This window comes from Glandiceps talaboti, chromosome 4, assembly GCF_964340395.1.
Source record: "Glandiceps talaboti chromosome 4, keGlaTala1.1, whole genome shotgun sequence".
NCBI classification, from domain to species: Eukaryota; Metazoa; Hemichordata; class Enteropneusta; family Spengelidae; genus Glandiceps; species Glandiceps talaboti.
The window spans coordinates 24,891,210-24,913,064 of NC_135552.1; the positions used below are offsets into that span (position 1 = coordinate 24,891,210).

A 21,855-nucleotide genomic window follows, 5' to 3' on the forward strand; every position below is an offset into this window, starting at 1 on the left:
GCCTAGTAAAAGTCCATTTGTACGATAATTAGACGTCCGGTTTGGCCGATCACCAGACAGTCGAATTTGCCTATGCTTTGTGGGAAAGTTGAAGGTAAATTTTCGGATCAAAGCTCGTACTATCAGCAAACGTGCACGTGTATTGCTATTCTCTAAATTAATTATTAGGCAGTGAACTATAGATTTGAATTGCATGTTATATTCATTTTGTAACAGAGGTGGTATTACGCTGAAACAGTTGTAGCTATTAAATTGGGAAAAGAACACTTAAACGATGGTACATAACGTCATTCCGGATTGTTGAGAAATCACTAGTGCCAAGACGATCCTTCAAAAGACAATCTTATGGAGATGAAACTTGTTTTTTCTCCATGTCTATGTCAAAGCACAGACCAGTGTGTTTTTATTTTTTAGAAATAATATCAAATTTATCCCCAATCTAAATTATATTTTTAAAGTACAGAGGTCACGTTTAAATTCCTTAACTTTGATATTAGTTAGGGAATGACAGCTATAAGAAGAAGATAGGTATTGTTAAACTAGAGTATATTTGTGACTTGAGATATACTATAGTTTCCCATTAAGCTAATCAGACGCGATGGACGGAAATGTCTTTGCTACCCCAAGGCCTACAATGATTGAAAGTTTCTCGAATGACGAGTGACAGCGTAAATCACGGTCAACCTGTGATCGATTTTAACAAGATGTGGGAATTAGATGACATATTTGCTGATAAAAAATACTACCCACTGTAACAGTTGAGTATAGCTTTAACGAGAGTCGCTCCTGTAAATCTCTGAGTCTTACGTGCCAGCTAATCTATGTTATGATAAATGTATGGTATTTCTTGAAGGCGTGATTTGCCACAGGGATACATGAAAATAACTTCATGCGTATTTGATGGCTATAACTTTCTCCAAATATAAATGTTCTGAACGATATGATATTCTTTATTCACCAAGACAAGTGAAAAACATCCTATGATAAATATTTAATTTCGCGGAATCTCTACAAACGTGGGTCTTCTGAGGTAAAATAAAAAAATACGTACGTAAACCGGAATTACTGAACCATAGTATAATGTTTTAGGAATAGTTTTTGAAGCCAGATTAACAAATCGTAAAATCTGTCAACGTTAGCATGTTAGTTGAAAATAAATCTTACATCTATGGCACTGAATAAATACACAAGTCCAGAGGACATTACACATGTCTACAAGTGACAAAACATGAAAAGAGAAACATGAATCTACAATTATTAATAATTGATGTTAACAGCGGAGACGAAATAATGTAGGCGATATCTAGGATAATAAATCGTTGTCATAGTGAAAAACTAGGAAATTGAATATCTTAAATATTTTAAATATGTTATCAGTGTGACGAGATATTCGTTGCTTAAGAGTTGAAATTTCATCTAATAAACCAAAAGTCAAAGGTCAAAGAAGTCGTCAATTCAAATAGCAGTCATTGTAGGATCTATACTTTAAATTTACATTGTCTAATTACGAGATTTGATAATAATAAAACACATCTCGAAACCTGATTTCTTTCTTCCCCTTGTTCCTGTTAACATACTATTAGAGAGTACGATTTAAAAGTTGTGTTTGTTAAGAGGGAAACAAATTGCAGTATTGGAGAATATGTTATTTTCCCAATTACAGCTTCGGTTTGTTTGTTCTTCGTCTGAAAAAAAATCAATCAAATTTCTGTATCAACAACCATGCGCAGATCATATTGGTTGTGAAATCATTTCAATGTTCGTACTCCAGTTGGGAACATAGATGAAATGTCCACCTTTATCCATTACAGACGTCGCATGTAGGATTTTAAGTGTCACCAAAGACGAAATCTACTCAAATAATATGTAACAGTGAGTATTTACTGGACAGGTGTAAGCCAGAAAACGAGAGTATCAATGAATTCAGTAATTTGTAGTATCCAAGACTCGTATAAATAACTATTTCCTGTTGTTCATATATTATTATTCAGTCTGACAAAAAAGTACACGGGTGCCTCTCACTCTATTTCCTTCAAACGAAATATAAAATGTGTGTCAGAAATTAAGTTGAAATTGCATAAACCCTAAATAATGCACTTTTGTTATACATTTGAAATATCAATATGAGAATCAATAGACCTTTAACAGTATTTGTGATAAAATATTAGAGATCTTATTAACCAACATTATAAGACACGTTTACACTTAGAGACATACTTGAATGTGTCGTACAACATAACACAGAAAAGCAAAATCAAATTAAATTCTATTTTCTTTCAGTTTCCTTTTTGTGGTTTACTATCACTCAATCACACTTCAGTTAAGGCAATGTTACTTCACATTAAATCACTACGTGTGGTAAATACTTAACGTAATATTATAGTGAAAGATTGCTTACATTTAACTACAATTACTGTAGACTTATAAAATGACCAAATATATAGCTTATGTTGATAGCACTTTATATAAAAATGGTGTATTAAGTGACGAATTGCAAATGGCGTCATTTTGAGTTATTTAGTATTACAGTACTATATGCTTTTAAAAATGATTCTACTTTTAATTAGAGTGGATGTAGAGTTCTCGATAACCAAGTCACCGTCTTTTTTCACTCATATTGAACACATATTGCCTGGCCATGAGGGCTATAGCACCCGTTTATTACACCCGAGGGACTGTGAGTTACCAGAATCACATGCTATTTCCCGAGGCCAAAGGCCGAGGGAAATAGCATGTGATTCTGGTAACTCACAGTCACGAGGGGGTAATGAACGGGTGCTATAGCCCGAATATAGGCCAGGCAATAAGTGTTTTATAATATACCTCATGCTGTGAACTCGCGGTGGCAGACGACATCGTCAGAAGCTGCCATTTTGACCTGCTGTGAACGCGCGGTGGTCACGTGACCATGTAAAAGTTGATGGAACTATTTCCCTAGTGAAATAGTCATTCTATTTTCCTATCACGTGACTGATTCTAGCGAATCATGGCACAGCATTATCACTAGGTATATTATATACATATATATATATATATATATATATATATATATATATATATATATATATATATATATATATATATATATATATATATATATATATATATATAGTTTTGGTCAACGAGACTTAAGAAAATTATGAATAACATAAGCAGTCTTACTTGTATCATTTTAAGTTTTGATAGCATTTGAAATAATGGCACGATTGCAAAGCCGTACTCACGATTGCAAAGCTGTACTCAATAGTTCCCTGTTTATCGATAAACAGACGTGTTATAAAAAAAAGAGAAAATTACGTCCCGATTGGTTTTAATATCTAAAAGCAATTATGTAAATAATTTAATAAGGCAAAGGGCAGAGAACTAGGAACAAGCCTAGGCAGGTTAATGCTTAGATAACAGTGCCGACAGACTGACCTAATCTACCTTTGTTGTGAGGATTATTAGAGAGGTTTATAGGATCAGAGTACCAGATGAGCAGATTACATTATTAGGTGCTGATCACACAGAAAAGTTAAGCTTCTAGCTGACATTTAAGACATGGTTATTAAGTCCTGATCTTATATTTGGGTATTGCAGTCATCGGGGGGGAGGGAGAGAGAGAGAGAGAGAGAGAGAGAGAGAGAGAGAGAGAGAGAGAGAGAGAGAGAGAGAGAGAGAGAGAGAGAGAGAGAGGGAGGGAGAGAGAGAGAGGGACAGACAGACAGACAGACAGACAGACAGACAGACAGACAGACATACAGACAGACAGACTCATGCTGCAGAGTAAGTTATGCAAGGAAAAGGGTCAGGAGCTTTTTGAGGCAAAAATATTGTAAATTAATAATAAATAACATAATCCACATGAAAGCATTCCCGCCGAACTAAAATCTACTAGCAGACATTTACATAACGGAGAAAAGATATCAGTACTGTAGTTGTTATGTGATATTGCAGTAATATGCTTAAAAGTTCATTTTCCAGCAGAGACGACATGTGTTCTACAATCCCAGTAATTGTTGGTGCTTGTTATACAAACAAGTGAATACTACAACATGACTACTATACAACAGAATATTCATATTTTGTCTTTAAATTCAAGGTGTTATGTGTCATGATATGTAATGGAGCGACACGGTTTCATCATAGGCATTTAACATCATGTTGCTAATAATATCACGACAGAACAGTTTTTCTTTTCTTTTTAGGACCAGTTTTTCCTTGAAATCTAATAATGACGTTATAACTAGGAGATTGCAATAATGTGGCGTAAGCATCACTTAGTTCCTGTTCTTACATATTATTATATTCCCGGCAATAATAAAGAATCGACGACGAAACAGGTGCATATTATGAGAATGTTGCTGAATCATCATCAAACCAGAGCCATCTTTAACAAAGTTCTGATTCATATGCGAATCACTGCAATGTATTAATTTTTGCATATTCTTATAAATGTTATATATTCATATTCCAAACATATCAAATATTGTAATTACAAATTATGTTTTAAGAAATCATGAAAGAGGACAGACGTCACACTTCTGTGCAAGTAATTTCCGTTGTAACGAGGTATCGGGTAACATTTTAATTACCATATTTCTTCCGGCAGGAAATTGTCATTTCACAAAACGTGTGTGTTTCGCTTTCATAATCACTGTACCAGTGATCTTGAATTGAAATAAAAGTTATAGAATTGCACTTCCGTGGGCAATCGTAGCGTTGAGAGTGTGATTCCTGTAATGTATCTTGAATTTAAAAAGAGCCTGACAGCAACTTGAAACGTGCAAGAACAAACACATGGTTCATTTCCTATCTCTTAAAATACGTGTAAACACCATTGGAGTTTTACACCTGCATTGCATACAACTAATGATGTCGGTAACATTGTATTGAAATATACACGTAATTGAAATGAACGGATTGATAAGTCATTTACAGTTGAAATGGACACTTCACAGTTGAAGATGTTGTATTGTACATTGTGGACTGTGTGCTAATGAAATGTGCTCAGTGCAAAGAAAATAAAGAAAATTCAGTCCACGAAAATACCGTTAAAATCATATTTCATAAAGTGTACGGCATGCAATAATTTGAATAAAGTGAGTATACATTAATTCTCACCAAATTACACCAATATTTTAATAACTCAACTACCACTTGTGAAATACTACGTGATTAGAATACTTCGAGGGTTGTACTTCCAGCTAAGTCTAACTTGCTTGGAAAGTACGAATCGTAGCATTGGTTAGATCAGATCTGAGGAATATGGCGACATTTATCCTTTAACGTAAAATGTGCCTCAGGGACGAATTCCAAAGTTCTTAAAATCTCTAAAAACTTTGTAATATGGGAGTTGGCTGTTGGTCCTTTTGAAATTATAAAATAAAGTTTGAGGTTCCACTGTCTTGTTTTCAAGGCAATTGGAAATCTTTTATTTTATCATACAATTATCACAGTATTGGACGGCCATATTGACCCCTATTTAAAGAACTTGTACCTTGTTCGAAGTAACAGTACAAAAGTTTAAATAGTTTCCGAAGCACATTTTACTTTACGATTAAAGCATTTCTTTAAAACAGTTTTTAGAACAACAGTTTTATGACGTCAAGTTTTGCATCTTCTCTTTAATAGGTTTTCATCAAGCATATTTATTTTGTTTGCCAACCTGCTAAATCTACGGTGAGAGTAAGGTATCTGATAGTGTGCGAATCTTACTGTCAAGTACATAGTCTTCCCAAAGAACTAAACATTCAAGTTTTCCCACATCTTAAATTACCCTCCTTAACACAAGTATGTAATGATATATGCCCATGCAGGATAACATGACCTAAACTGACTTAGGCCAACAACATAAAAGAATTGTGTCTGGTCAGAACAGTTTGTCTAAAATGGTGCGACGACGAGCTTTTATTGTTTTAATTCAACAAGCCTGTCACTCAATCTACTATTTATGGCAGTTACTGTTCGTTTTACTTAGAATTTTAGAGCAAGTGTGTATGTGGGGCAGATGTCATTTGCTTGTTCATTATTGACTCTGCAGTTGTCTTCACTAAAGTAGGGGGTTGTTTTTGTGTTTCCCCACGGATCTGCAGAGTACATGGGCTGGAGAAACACGCGCTGACCAGAAACAATTCGTTTTTTTCTTTTTTTAAATGGACATCTAATAGCACTTGTCACTTTTATGTTCAATGCTGTCAGACGCCAAAGCTGATAACATGTCACATGCATGTTCAAAGCTGTTGTTACAAGCAAAAGACTGGTGTTAACTATAAATGTTAGTTGGGAGACATGAAGTTCAAAATTCCAGGGATTACATGGCTGCATCTGGTTCTGAAGGTAGGATTAGCACACGTTTCACAGATTATAAATTATATAGTAGAACTTGGCCAGGGTGTAAATTGTTTGTCATGGACGAATGGCGCCACTGAGCGTGATATTTTATGCTAACCTGGGTCGATAGTTATTACATGCTAATCTCGCGCGACAAGTGACATATATGAGTACATTCATTAATTATGTTGTCAGAATTCTTTAGTGATGATAAATACACTATAATTCTCCCAGAATAAACCTCATCATATAGAGTGTGTGATGTAGAAAGCAACTTTCTTCCAATTCCGGTATAATTTGACAATATACTGCTATTTCCAAGGTGATTATTGAGTAAATACAGGAAAACAAGTAATTACATTGTTCAACAATTGCAACACAGAGTACTAGTATAAGGATCTGTTCTTAAATAAATCGACAGCGTCAAAGATACAACTGGGATGCTTTTTTAAAAGGTTTTATAAGTTACATTACTCGTAACATCGTATACCCTGAAACTGCATCACCTGTGGGTAGACATGTTTTGGTACCTGCATCCACGATAAAATCAAATCAAATTGATTATATTAGGTTCCCACCCAAAATCACTGCCCTTGGCGGTGATAATGGTTTCAACCTGTTTCCGTACTACTTATGAATGATATCGACCTCTGATTAACATCTACAAGGTCTAATTATTCGATAAATATATTGTGGTTGTCTGATCAAAATGTGATACTCCAGTTACAATTACAATGCAGTGCAGTGCAGTTTTAATATGATCGCGACACATTCAAAACCAAGCTTTAAATTTGTCACTACCCTACGTACAGATAACATTGGCCACTAATTAACTGATAATGTATTTTTTAAAGTAACTGACCAGTGTTTAGTGAATGTATCTCTGGTTACTTGATGAATAAAATGTCACAGTTACTGGTAGTGAAGGTTTAATACGCATCTGTGTGTAACATCTCAGTATAACATTTTCACATTATTAATTATTCATCATCAACACCGTAAGCTTTAATCTACCAGGATTCAAACTACAAATCCCAATGATTGTCATATTCGAAGGCTGGTGTGGATTATCTATATTTGATAAGCAGATGTACAGTTCAAATCGGCTTGTATATAGAATTTGCCCGCTCACATAACATACAGCTTATACTGTACTAGCTGTACTATACTGAGACATTTTTTTCACCAAGTAACCAAAGATATATTCACTAAACATTGTTCAGTGCTTATAAAAAAGGCATTGTAACTGTTAATTGGGGGTCAATATTATACGGTATAATTATTGCTTGCGTAAATATACACGTTGTGTGATAGTGATATATTATATATATATATATATATATATATATATATATATATATATATATATATATATACATATATATATATATATACATATATATATATATATACATATATATATATACATATATATATATATATATGTATATATATATATATATATATATATATATATATATATATATATATATATATATATATATATATATATATATATATATATATACCATGCCATAACTAGTAGTAGCATTCGATTTGCTGTTTGCAATATCCTTGTATGACCACTAGTTTCCGGCTGACTGGAGAAAACTATTAGCTGCCAGTATAATTGTACTGTATATGCTTTCCAAATTGTTAAAACCATGAAAGCACGTAACGGATTATATAAACATTTGACGTTGTCGAAGAGAACAAATCTAAATAGTTACTTGGGCACTGTTACTCGTCTGTTGTCAGTACCTACTCCAGGCCTCAATAATAGTAATGATGTATATCTCATGAAAGTGGACAAATAAGTATATATATATATATATAAAATTATGTATCCAGTCTTCCATTTAGAACAACGCGGCTTGGTGAACATTTGACTTACTGAACCATAAGAGCTGTAACATGGGACTTAACCATCAAACGTATCCACACGTTCGTGTCTGTTTAAACATGTTTGGAAAATGGAAACAAACTTGTAACATTCGCGATCGTGTTTGATGATCCAATGAAATAAAGTACCAGAAGCATCAGAACACCTGCTTTCACATAATAAAATCTATTACAATTCATTTATTATTAAGAAATTGCAATAAATTGTCCTTGAGTGTTGCCATAAATTTAATGGAATATGAAAAATAAATCAGTATTTAGACAATGAAGTATCTTTATGGATTTCGAATAAAGTGCGTACATTGTCCATCAAGGTAACTACCCAGACTAAGGTAACAATACTTTCATCGCCCTAGGTGGTACGCTTTTAACGATCATAGGTTAATAAGGAATTGGCGTTCTCCGTACCCATCTTCGAGTGTGCAGAGATTGATTTGGAAGCTCCAGGTAAAAATCTAATCTTCTTGCAGATATCTCTAGAATTAGATTTAGGACAGGTTAATGAAAGAGAACCGCTTCATCATCAAATATCGTTGATTTTAGATGACGTTAATTTATTGCCATTAGTAGTTAACCTCAAACATATCCTTGAAAGCGAATACACAGCTTGAGTTAAGCATCAGCGACTCATGAACACAAGCACTGACAAGACTACGTACTATGAGTGACATATCAACACGTTATTAGAAATAAACTTACACCCATTTCCTTACCATTTCTATAGATATTTCGAAGAATTCACCTCATCCATTTACATTTGTAAAATGCACATTGTCATGTATTGACCAAACAGGTTTGGTTATACATCATATTTCCAATGCAATATTTACTCAATGGCACAATGTATGAAAACCTGCATAAAATGCAACATCACTACCTTGCACCTTAATATGTGAAAAAAACACATTTAATAATCTAACTACATGAATATGAATTTGACAGCTTTTAAAATACTCTGTAAATGTCTACAGGTGAGATAAAGTGCAGTCCTGGTGAATATTAAATTTACTAATTGCCTGCTTGTATTGGTGTACATTCAATGTGTTGATCTGATCATGAAGCACTTTTTCTTTTTGCTCGCCCAGAAACATTGTTGTAAGGATTAGTTAACACAGGCCTTAACGATATATACACTTAACAATTAAGTGACTGATCATGTAAATCATAAAAAAAAGTAATTTTCCAGAGCTAACGATACAGTTGGGCTTACAATTACTTTTGCTAAAAAACACACTTTCCAATAAACACATACACGTGCGTACCTGTCTATCTATTATCGGCTTCCATATATAAAGCTCTATAACTTTCCCAAACTGCAGTAACTGTTTACCTAGTAATCAACCCTCAAGCATTGAGCACTAAAAATGTATTTTGTATCGCACCATTAATTGGGATTTGAATTACAGGTTTTACTTGATTGGCCGATCCTTTTAATTAAAAGCTGTTTTCTCCCATGTGCACTATTCATCGCCAAATCAGCGACAAGAATCTCTGGTTTATAAATGGCAAGACTGATTTACTCAGTCATGATACAAAATCAGCAATTCGTTGCCATGGTAACTGGTATAAATTGACAATTTGATGCTAGAAATATATCTAGGTACAACTACATCTCATATATAACATAGGAATTACTCCATGCCGTGTAATGAATATGTATCAAAGCCGAATCGCATGAAATTTCATTAGATTTTTGATTAATCATTCAATATTGACTAACGTGGTACGTTCAAACATTCGTCTTCTTAACGTACAATGTAATATCAACCTTGAAATGATAGATAGAACATGTGTAATTGGCGAATATAATACCAGGTAAACCAACTTGTGAAGATCAGATCTTTGAATTACCTGTAAATAAAATGAGATGTGTACCATTGAATTAACGTTGCTGTTGTTGTTGTTGTTGTTGTTGTTGTTGTTGTTGTTGTTGTTGTTGTTGTTGTTGTTGTTGTTGTTGTTGTTTGAGACTTTGCAAAGATATGAAAAGACATCAACCTACACTTCTGGATTATTTTTTCTTTAAACAAATAACACATGACAATGATGTATAGGCACAAACAGCTGCTTAGAAACACAGAGAACACCCTACGTCTGCTGTCTGTCCCCTCCTCTCTGTCACTGTCTCTTTGTCTCTCTACTATCTCTCTCTACCTCTCTCTCTCTCTCTCTCTCTCTCTCTCTCTCTCTCTCTCTCTCTCTCTCTCTCTCTCTCTCTCTCTCAACTGTAATTTCGTGTGGACAAGTCAGATGCACTATTCGTAAAATCAGTATTTTTAAAAAAGGTCAGTGCTTTTTCAACAATCGCCAAGGCAAACCCTGAAGATTCATGAACTATGTACACTCTACCTCTTCAAGAACCTCACTTTATACACTTAATTATACCATTGAAAGTTTATATGTATATTGAAAAATCATGCAAAATAACAGACCATTGAAATTAGATGTTGAGTTGTGAGACTGGCGTAATGAATCGTTTTCGTTACCATAGATACGACTAGCCAGAGTGGCTATTTATAACAATGCACCCTTCGAAAAGTATGATTATTGAATATAGCATTTTGTAAATAACAGCCTTGCATGGCTGACTCACATACACAAATGACTGAAATATTATTAATATAAAATTATTCAGCTATGTTTAATAACTTCTTTTAATTGACACTAATGAACGTGAGTATGTTCAATCATAGTTCTAAACTGAGGCCTTAATTATCGTTCATCTCGGTATAGTAACTAACACTATTGTTTGTTTCTAATCAAGAATCATTACACACCTACACATATGTACACCATGTCAAACATTTCACAATAAGAAAGTTTGATATAAACAGTACGTTCAATGTACGTACTTCGAAGTTTTGAAATCCAATGTCCAGAAGTACATATGATTTACATTAAAAGATGTGAATAATTGCAATTTTTGGGTTAATCTTAGGGGAGATATCTCTTGGGGTGTTTGTTCGCCCATCTCTATTAAGATCGATGTTGGGTGTATTTCAATACCGAGAATACCATTTGATATTTTGAAGGAGTAAAGATGCCTTGGGACGTTTAATTTCCGTTGAAGGCAATCCTCGGCGACGACAATGGATAATAGGTATTCGATCCTCGCGGCACAAGCATTCCCCGTCCGAACAACGGCTATACATGAACGTCGTAAAATCATAATCTTTTCGTGTGATCAGGTTAAACTCTTATAACTTCAGCGAACGAGCATCTAGAATCCAATTAATGCTATACCCTCCCGATATCAATACAATTCATTTGCCTGTAGGTACAAAGGCTGCTCAGATAAACAAACGTTGTATAAATTTCTACTGACATCTAATATCTGTTATGTAAATTGGATTTGAAGGGTTTGTTCAAAGATACTTTTCATCAGCGAAGCATTCACTTGTGTTATTAATCTGAGAGTAAAAGGGTTAGCTTTAGCATTATTAAATGATTACTATTCTTAGGTAGATATTCCTATTGCCTTCAGGGGATTCTCATTCATTCGTTGCAATAGCCAGTCATGATCGACATAGTATTTGTATAGCTATTATAACGTTTTAATTGACTTGGTCTCATTAATGTAATCCCTGTATTGTCCAAAGACGAGCATTTATAAACATCATATAAAGTGCACTTTGAGGCGAGGGTCGACAATAAATCAAATCAGAATGAGACCTTTAGCAGAGTTATGCTACAGATAACGAGAATGACAACAGAGGGTTTGTAATAAGCATCAACGTTCTGAATATTAAAAAACACGAACACAAATCAATGGCACGAATAAAGAACCTGATGTAGATACTACTCACAGTAGCGGTTACTATCGATCATATAAGATAGACTTTGTATTGTACAATTAATGTATGTAAATTGAAGAATTTCTCGGATGAAGGTGACCATCACGAAAATATCACGAACAAACTTCCATCATTTCAGCTTCATGATATTCCTTCTGTCAAGGTGGCATTATTAGTTTATACGTTCAAAAATACAGAATCGAGTTTAGTTAACAATAGAAAATGTAGTTGCATCAACGCAACAAAAGCTTTAGTTTTTAGTTGCCTTTGCATGAGCTAAATGGTAAATAATAATAAATGAGGGCGTATATATTCTGTTCAGTTTTTAATCAATCAATCAATTGTTAAATAAATATAACAAAATATACCTCACAAACTCGAATTTAAACATAATCCGTGAAAGTTAGATTTGTACAACAACAACAACAACAACAACAACAACAACAACAACAACGACGACGACGACGACGACGACGACGACGACGACGACGATGATGATGATGATGATGATGATTTTATAATTATGTGACATGAAGTGACCTGAAATTGCAGATGCGTAGATGACATAATATTTTAGGTCTGCAATACGTATAAATCTAGATTAATCCTATCAAACGATAAAACGTGTGATTAATATCAATTTTCTAATATTACCTTGTGTTGTGATTTGTGTTTCAATCAATTCGTTGGTTGGATTGACTAAATATTGCTAGGTTTCCTTAAACAGCATGTGTTTATTCAATCTAATTACCCCCTCACTATTTCTTTGCTATACGACAACAGAACTGCAGACAATCAATCACGATCGGAGTCTCCACTAAGCGCAGTTGTATATCTTTGTCTGAAAAACCAGAGTGTATTGAGATGAATATGAAGATGAACCGCGTGTTTTCAATCGAAGTCTGTTTTAAAATATATAGTCACCCGTCTATATCTATTCCCATTGTTAAATCACTACCAGTCTGGTTAATGTATCGGTTTAAATATATGTATTATCGTCTTGGGAGTGTAGCCCGGATGAATATTTTACTTATACTTTACAAACATCCCAGTGCTATACTTCAACTCGTTCTAATTTTCCGACTCTTCGCATTTTGCACAGGTGTTCTGTCGTTAGTGATTCAGATAAGAAGATGAATGATAACCAGTGGTTATTGGATACATCACTTCTCTAATATCGTCTACATAGATTCCAATACAACCCGATAAAGTCGGTTTAAATTCAATGCTTCATGTCAAATAGACAAGGATATTACAATAGTTTTCCTTTCTAAGTGAAAGTCTTCTCATATGGTAATACGTACATTAAAATGTTTGGTCATAATTGTCTTTGAGAGATCGATAATATCGCTGTAATTTAATCATATCTTTATTTCAAAATCTCATTCCCTTTAGTCCTTTTCTACAGAAGAAACCAGTGTTTGTAAATGCATTTATATTTTGGATTTGAAGGAAAGAGTGTCGACTTACATAGAATATCCCGATAATAATCACTGTCACATATACACAAAGGACACAATCGTTTCTGACAGAGGTATTCATTCATTATCACAACTTTTAACCCGGCAGTAGGATAGCCAGTTACTTTGTTTTCAGAGAACTGCATTAAACATATAAAACAAACATTTATCAAAATGTTTTGGTTTATCTCAATCCACAACAGAAGATTGTTGGTGTGATGATTGTGGAGTCATGATGGGTGAATGGTTAGCGTGACCGGCTTGGAATCTACAGGTTGCAGGTTCGAGCCCTGTCGATGCCTGCTGTTTGTTTCTGAGTGGTTAAAGTCCTTGGGCAAGATTTGAACCACCACTGTGCCTCAGTTAACCCAGCTGTATAATTGGGGACCTGGTAGGATGTAGGTTGCAATGTGAAGGCTTTAATCCTGTATGCGCTGAAATGGCTCCCGGGGAGTTGAGGAAAGACTAAAGGGCCGTTGTGCTGTTCTGATCTGAGCCAGGGGTAATAATTGTAAAGCGCTTTGAGCACGGTGTGGGAAAGTGCTATATAAGAACCCAACATTATTATTATTATTATTGTCGATACGAATGCTAAAACATTAGGTTGGTGTTATTCCGTAAACATTGACATTAATAGACCATCAGCTACTGTAACACTGCAAGTAGTTGGGACTTTGACAAACACAACGTTTACATTACGTGCCAGAGCTTTGCATTTTCACTATTATATTGAAGCATTTAGTTACACTTTGGAGTACAACCAATCTGATATATCTTGAGTAGGCTAAAACGTAGGTCAAGAACAATCTGCGAGTACTCGTCAACATAATGATTATTTTCGTAAGTTGTTTTTGCTCTAAGATCCAAAGACCAATTTGCTTACTCATCCAGGTCTTGTATATGCCTACGACGTTCAACGGGACAACGGATAACACATCATACCCTCTTTCGTTAAACTAAAATTTAATATTTCATAATGCTCAAGCAAGCTTTCGGCAATTGGACGTTCAACATTTCTTATTTCACATTTCCACATAAGATTCACCAAACAATAATTAAGATTAGTTCTTAGAAAGATATTTCAAGCTAAATTGTTTTGTGTTTAACTTATTATTTCGGGGTTTTTTATAAATGCTAAATGATATTGTTGCTACATATCCAACTGTCTCCTATTGAGATGGAATATTATACCTGCATATAAAACAAAGACGTAGTTGTCAACTAAACCTGATCACATCAGGGTCTAACTCTGCATGTTTCACACGTTTTTCGTATATATATAGTACTGTCAACTCCGTCTATAAAAATCATTGATACTCTGTTTATGTAAGGTAAATCCTTTTTATGAACCCACAAAGCAGTATGTACCGGATGTGTTAAAACTTTTCACAGCTTTTCACAGCCTTGTTACATACACAACGAGTCGCTTTTATCACAATGAAATATGGTGTGATTAAAAATAAACACCACTTTCAAACAACGCCTGTTGTGTAGGATAATGTTTTACGTCGTGGCTTGTTGAGCTTTTGTTCCCTTTAATCTAGCCTATCGACTTACGATATTAAGTATACAACTACTTTTGTTGTTATCATTGTATAGTTAAGAGAAATATTTCCATGGTAGTACCGACAAATAGCATCTGTCTCCAACTTCGGAATGAATGTTTATCTTAAACCGGAATAAGCAAGTAAATCGACAAATGGCCGTCATGGTGGCCACCTGAAATAGATATCAGCATCCGGAATTTAACACAAAAAGGGTCATTGAAACGTTTAGGTATGCAAAGCTTAAAACTTTAAACGACCTTCGAAAATTCTCTTTTTATATACTGATGATTTTAGTGAAGTTTAATTTAGTCATATATAATCATATAATATATATATATATATATATATATATATATATATATATATATATATATATATATATATATATATATATAAGACAACTCTGAGTTGTCTGATGATCGCACTATGCGCGAAACTCCGAGTTACAACCAAGAAAGAGTTCCAGAACTATCAAAACTATTGCGCTCTGCCACTGCCGTATAGAGCACTGTCTTAGCAGATTGATACTCACCGAGTATCAATATATATGTGTGCGTGTGTGTATATATATATATTCCAAGCGTGCCTGTAAGAAGTACCATCGATGTTAATGGCGAATTAAACTTGTACTACTGTACACTGTTTGCACTATTTCATATGCACTATTGGATTTCACACTTTGGCATGTGTATACTAGTATATAGTTAATGCAAACTGATCCAAGCACTTGGAAGCAGTTCTCTAATATAAAGTAAATTTGCCTACAGCTATATATTGTGAAGTTGGTGAACTCTTGGGGCGGCTCTTAAGACTTAAAAATAGTGATTATAGTCGTATTGTATGAAATGGAAGGGGTTTCAATATAGAGCATCATTAGCACAACTTGTTTTGTAGCGTAATGGACAAGTTGAGAGGATTTCCCGCAATTTACCGTATTGCCAAAGTATATTCTTTCAGTAGGAGATTAGGTGTGCCATTAATGGTTACACAGTAAGTATATCAATTAGATAGGTGTAATGGACAAAGAATTTCTATTTTGTAATTGAAATGCTAACATTACTGGACTGGATCAAAGCTTCCGACATCTTGACTATCCTATGATGTTTATTTTTTCCTCTATTTTTGAGACATGTAAATAGCTACTTGGTGGGGTGTTTCGGAGAATCTACATTATTGCAATTTTTTTTGTTTTACAAAGTTGTTGTTTGAGACATTCCTGATAGCAAGTCCACTGATATATTTCACATCTAGATATATTCTTTGCTTAAACCTTCCACAGCCATGTTCAATTTCTTCATAGAACCTTTTTATGGGGAACATTGACGATGTATACGATACAACAAGCGACCTAGCGGTCGAAATAGTTCCGCTGTTATTTTATTTTTGTTACATAAATGGTACAGAAGATGGACAAAGTGAACCTCAAATGTTGTATTAGGTGAGCTTTTTCTAGAAACAGTTCAAACTATGCTACAATTAAGAATAACCATACTAGTTCGACATTCATGGTTAATATCACCTATAATAAAATTAGACAAAAACATACCTACAAAACATATATATATATATATATATATATATATATATATATATATATATATATATATATATATATATATATATATATATATATATATATATATATATTATATATATCCCATGACAATTAGCTTATGGTCTCAAAAGGTAATGTCTTAATTCTATGAAAATTGTTCACTTCTATGGTTGTCGTTCTATATGGTGGAATATATTTTTTTCGGCCAATGGAGTGTCCCTGATGACACATTGCCAGAAAACTAGTGCCAATGGTATAGTAGCACAACTGTAAAGTTTGTGATACTTTACAAACAATGTTTATCCACATGCCAATATATCCTTGTTGTTACTCATGCAATATGCACATCATTTTAGTGTTGCTATGTGCACTTTCAGGTGACTATATATCATTTTTTAAATGTTTATCTACTTGCCTAGCTACCCCTGTAGTCATATACACCATCATTTGGTTCTTGCAATGGGCATGGTCTTTTTGCTAGCTATAGGTAGACATGTATTTGCTATCTTGGATATATATCCACTTGTGTAACCAATCTTGTTGTTATCTTTGCAACATACACGACAATTTGGCTGTTGCTGTGGGCGTGGTATTGTTGCTAGGCTAACATTGGATCATTCCTGAAAATATTTATCGGCATGCCTACCCAACCCATGTTTATATCTTTGCAAGTACATCATCATTTGACTGTTGTTGTGGGCGTGTTCACGTTGCTAGATACTTTTACATTTTTGAATGTTTATTTACTTGCCTACCAATCCCTGTATGTATTCTTGCAATATGCATCATCACTGGACGGTTTCTATACATTTTTGAATTTATTCACTTGCCCACCCAGCAATTTTATCATATTTGCAATATGTACCACCACTTGGCTGTTGCTATGGGGATGGTTTTGTTCTGCCCCAAAATACACCAAAAATAGAAATATGATTCGTATCAACTTGACATGAACAAATCTGAACAGACTCCATGCAAGGCACATGTACACCAAATATCAAAGCAATCCGAATATCAATTTCTAGAGAATATTATTTTTGATGGAGCTAAAACGATACATGTAACATTTTTGCGCTGAGTGTCAAACTTGAACTGTTTATGGTAGTATTTTTCGAAATAGACAAATGGTATGAGGAATTGCATGTAGCATGCGTGAAAAATATATTTTGTTTGTAATGTTTTTAAAAGCCTAAAGTAAATGCTATTATTTCCGACACATTTCAGTGATATTCGGAGAAATAAACAATTAAAAAGCCCATTGGAACGCACGTAGCATACAGTCCTTATGAAAGTTATCTTGCGTTATATATCGCATATTTGATGTTAGTCCGAAAAATAATATTTTGACTTTCATGTCTCGTTTTCATCCAAACATAAAGGCGATCGCTTAAAAAGTGTAATTGTATGTCTGTACTACGCGATGCCTACTAGTTGAAATTTTAAATTTCCCTGGCAGATGCTTTGAATAGTCTTAATCGTCTACAAATTATGTAGTTTTTAGTTTATAGCATCCATTTACTTGCTTTGACACGAAAACACTTTTCAATAATAAACCTGACACTAATAGTAAGAAATGGCATTAATACATTTACTGATTTATAAGGAATTGAATCCTTGGCACTTTGTGAGTATCAAAATAAATCTTGACTGGTAAAGTATAGCTATAGAATTTCACTAATTTAAACATGGGTTTTTAGAGATAAACTCTTCAATATATTATAGATTGTTCATTGAAAATATTAAAACGACTTCATGATATTTTCTTATAATTTCCTATCAGCATATGATTGGTTTCAATTTTCTATTACAACCAAGGTACTAGATTAATGCATTTGATATTTTCTTTTAAATGTTCACCCACAAAAATCAGACATGCACAATATAAACGTCATCGTAGCCATGGGAACGTAGAAATAAACAAACATTGCAAATTCAGTACCTAGGAATAAATTAAATTTCCTATGCATTTCATTAAATTGTTCATAAGGTCACACTTCATGTAAATTGTTGATTTCCTCTAAAGCTTGATTTAACGTCTTCCGGTACAGTCGCTAACAAAGCGTTGCAACGCCACGTAACCATAGCAATACAATCATCCATGTCAACTATATCAAACCTAAGTGTTTTGTTAAAAGATTTTGCGTTATGACGTCATTATAAACAATTGAAAAGAACCAATAGAACCGTGGCATGTCAAATTCAGATTAATTTAGCTAATTAGACCTAATTATATTAATTAGTTTCCCTGTCTGAAGTAGAATCATTTTTATGTAACGTTGACTTTCCAGTATCAAATGTATTATTCCCTTAGTATGCCGATGAAGATATACTGGTATTTTATCTTAAAACTGGATCAGAGGACATACCTCATGTTACTAACTCTGCGCTATACTAGTATGCTATACGTTTATACGATGTTGTATCTCGTATCTCACTTATTCTGGGAATAATTCCTCGTGACCTGCATAATCATATGGGACCCTAGCAGCACGAACGTGCTAATAACGAGTTTCAGAAACCTTATAATAATCGTTTCTGTTCTGCTCGACTGAGCATTTCTCTTTGACCGACCATGCATGCGTTTTATGTGTCATTGCTATTGTCCATAACTGATGGGTTTTGTTCTTAAACGTTACCAGATATTGTATACTTTGTACATATCTATACTGAAATGAAAAGAGGTCAAACCAGTTTATAGTTTGAGCTGTATTTTCAAGGTGCTGTACTACAAAATGTAATATTGTAATTTGAATGCAAAAATGATGTCAGAATGCCTAAAGCCCGGTGCACACTAGAGGAATCAGCTGAGCGAAATTTCACTCCTGGCAATTTCCTCGCACCGATTCCTCTTGTGTGCGGGCAACATTTAATGATAATTTGGTCACTTGTAGCCATGAGTAAAATATCTAGCATGTTTTATATTGTTGGCCTCGCGTGAAATTTTTCCTCATGTGTGCACCTGGACGTGAGCATTCTGCTCCCGACTTTCTCTTAAGAGCGCATGCGTGGAGATGATGTAAATACAAAATGTTTGTGCCCAGTCTAAAATACAGGTGAGTATTAAACTTCTACGTCCAATAACGACGGTATTTTCGTGATTTAAGAAGACAGACATGTCGATTTTTGGCCAAAATTCTCGTAGTCATTGCTTTACTGAGTATGGGAATAGTATGGGAATAGTCATGAAACTATACTAAACGAGATAACTATCTCATGCTATGAAATAATAACCGGTTATTTCTAATGTATCTATATGAACATAATACAATTTGGCCAGTCTCACTGAACATGATACGGACTCTAATCCAAACTGCTTGCTCATTCTGTAAATGTTGTAATATAAAACCTTGTATTTGTATGCAGTTTGACTGAACATGATCGAATCCAATCCAAACTGCATGCTCATTCTGAAAAGGTTGTGATATAAAACAACCTTGTGTGCAGTTTGATGAGTGAACATGATATCCAAATTGCATGCTCATCCTATAATGGCTGTAATAGAAAACACTTGTGCAGTTTGATTGAACATGGTCGAATCCAATCCAAATTGCATGCTCATCCTATAAAGGCTGTAATATAAAACCTTGTGTGCAGTTTGACTGAACATGATATCGAATATAATCCAAAGTGCATGCAAGTGGATGCAATCTAAAACCCTGTGTGCGTCACCGAAGTTGATATCTCGTCTAATCCAAGTGCATGCTGATTCTGTTATGGCTGTATTGTTATACATATACGTGCGTCATTGGAGAAGTTGTTTTGATAAATATGCAGTGAACTGTCAGAAAACTGTGGTGACGTCATAACCTGAAATATAATTTCAGTAAACAGATAACGCATAACATAACAATATTTCATTGCTTTATTTGTTTTTTTCTCTAAATTAGTAATATACTGTGAGTTATAAAGACAGTAAGCATTGTAACAATAAGTAACAATAATTCGCTTCATTAATACTTCATGGGCCAATACACAGGCTGTACTAGTATAGAGTACTATAGACCAAGGATAACATATAATGCATGACACTTCTCTTGTGCAGATAAAAAATAATATGAAGTATAATTACAATTGAATTAAGAAACGTTATCCACTTTAAGATGAGGAAATGGAAAGGCTTGAAGGTCTGCATTTCCGTAAAGAGATATTAATAATACTGACCTACCATTGAAATTCAACCCTTACATACTGTCTAATAGAAAGCATGGAAAGTATCTATCGAGGTAAATTTAGGGAGATTAGACACAGCAAGACCGCTTTTACTGGGTAATAAAATATACTTTATGACTTTACAGAAGGATGCCCCTTGGTGTGCGCGTCTCTTTTGGCTGGCTGGAAATGCTAACTGTTCAAATTGCTGACTGGGATTTAATGTAGTAAAGATGCATGAGAGAAGATATAAATGTAACATTTTAAAGTGAAATTTAAAGTAATATTTCCTCATATCAATGGGTCTCCATGAAAATCATGGATTTTTTTTGCCATCTTAGCATAATGATACATCTTTCTATGATGCGACTATAAAGTTGTTCATACACATCCTTACGTTTCTAAATGATTTCCTGTCTATAAATAGATCGTGAGGATATAATAGCTCGATAGATGGATGATGGATCGATATATCTAGATAGTCAGAGGGACGGACAGACAGACAGACAGACAGACAGACAGACAGACAGACAGACAGACAGACAGCCAGACAGACAGACAGACAGACAGACAGACAGACAGACAGACAGACAGACAGACAGACAGACAGGCAGGCAGGCAGGCAGGCAGGCAGGCAGGCAGGCAGGCAAACAGACAGACAGACAGACAGACAGACAGACAGACAGACAGACAGACGTGGATGTTGGCGTAATACATGTCTGGAGTGTTGATGACCACCCCATCTAACAGTACGGAATTCGAATAATTGAAGATGATGTCAAACACCTACGTCTAATCTGATTTGATATTCTACAATTCCCTATTTCCTGCCAAGTCATCAAATGTAAACGTCATTGATAATAACATCAGATGGTTCAAACCACTACCAATGGCAGTTTCGTCTTCATCTAATATTCCTCAATGGAATGTTATAAGACATATATTACTATTTGACGGGAAGCAATTCCTCTGTGAAATCAAACTCTCAACGTAGGCTTAACTTAGTTAACAGGACAAGTCTCGTATGTATTCGTGGTATTCATGGCATTGGGTGATAATCCAAATGGACTATTTTAACCTGTGTTAGTCATACAATGAACGGTTTGATTGTCATATATTTATTCACTGATTGCTAT

The 21,855-nt window shown here is 34.4% G+C and overlaps 1 protein-coding gene across 3 annotated transcripts in view; it reads right to left on the reverse strand.

Moving 5' to 3' along the window:
- LOC144434454 (PDF receptor-like) overlaps positions 1-21,855 on the reverse strand; it is a 95,267-nt gene that overhangs the window by 11,187 nt on the left and 62,225 nt on the right. The gene's annotated exons all lie outside the window — the stretch shown is intronic.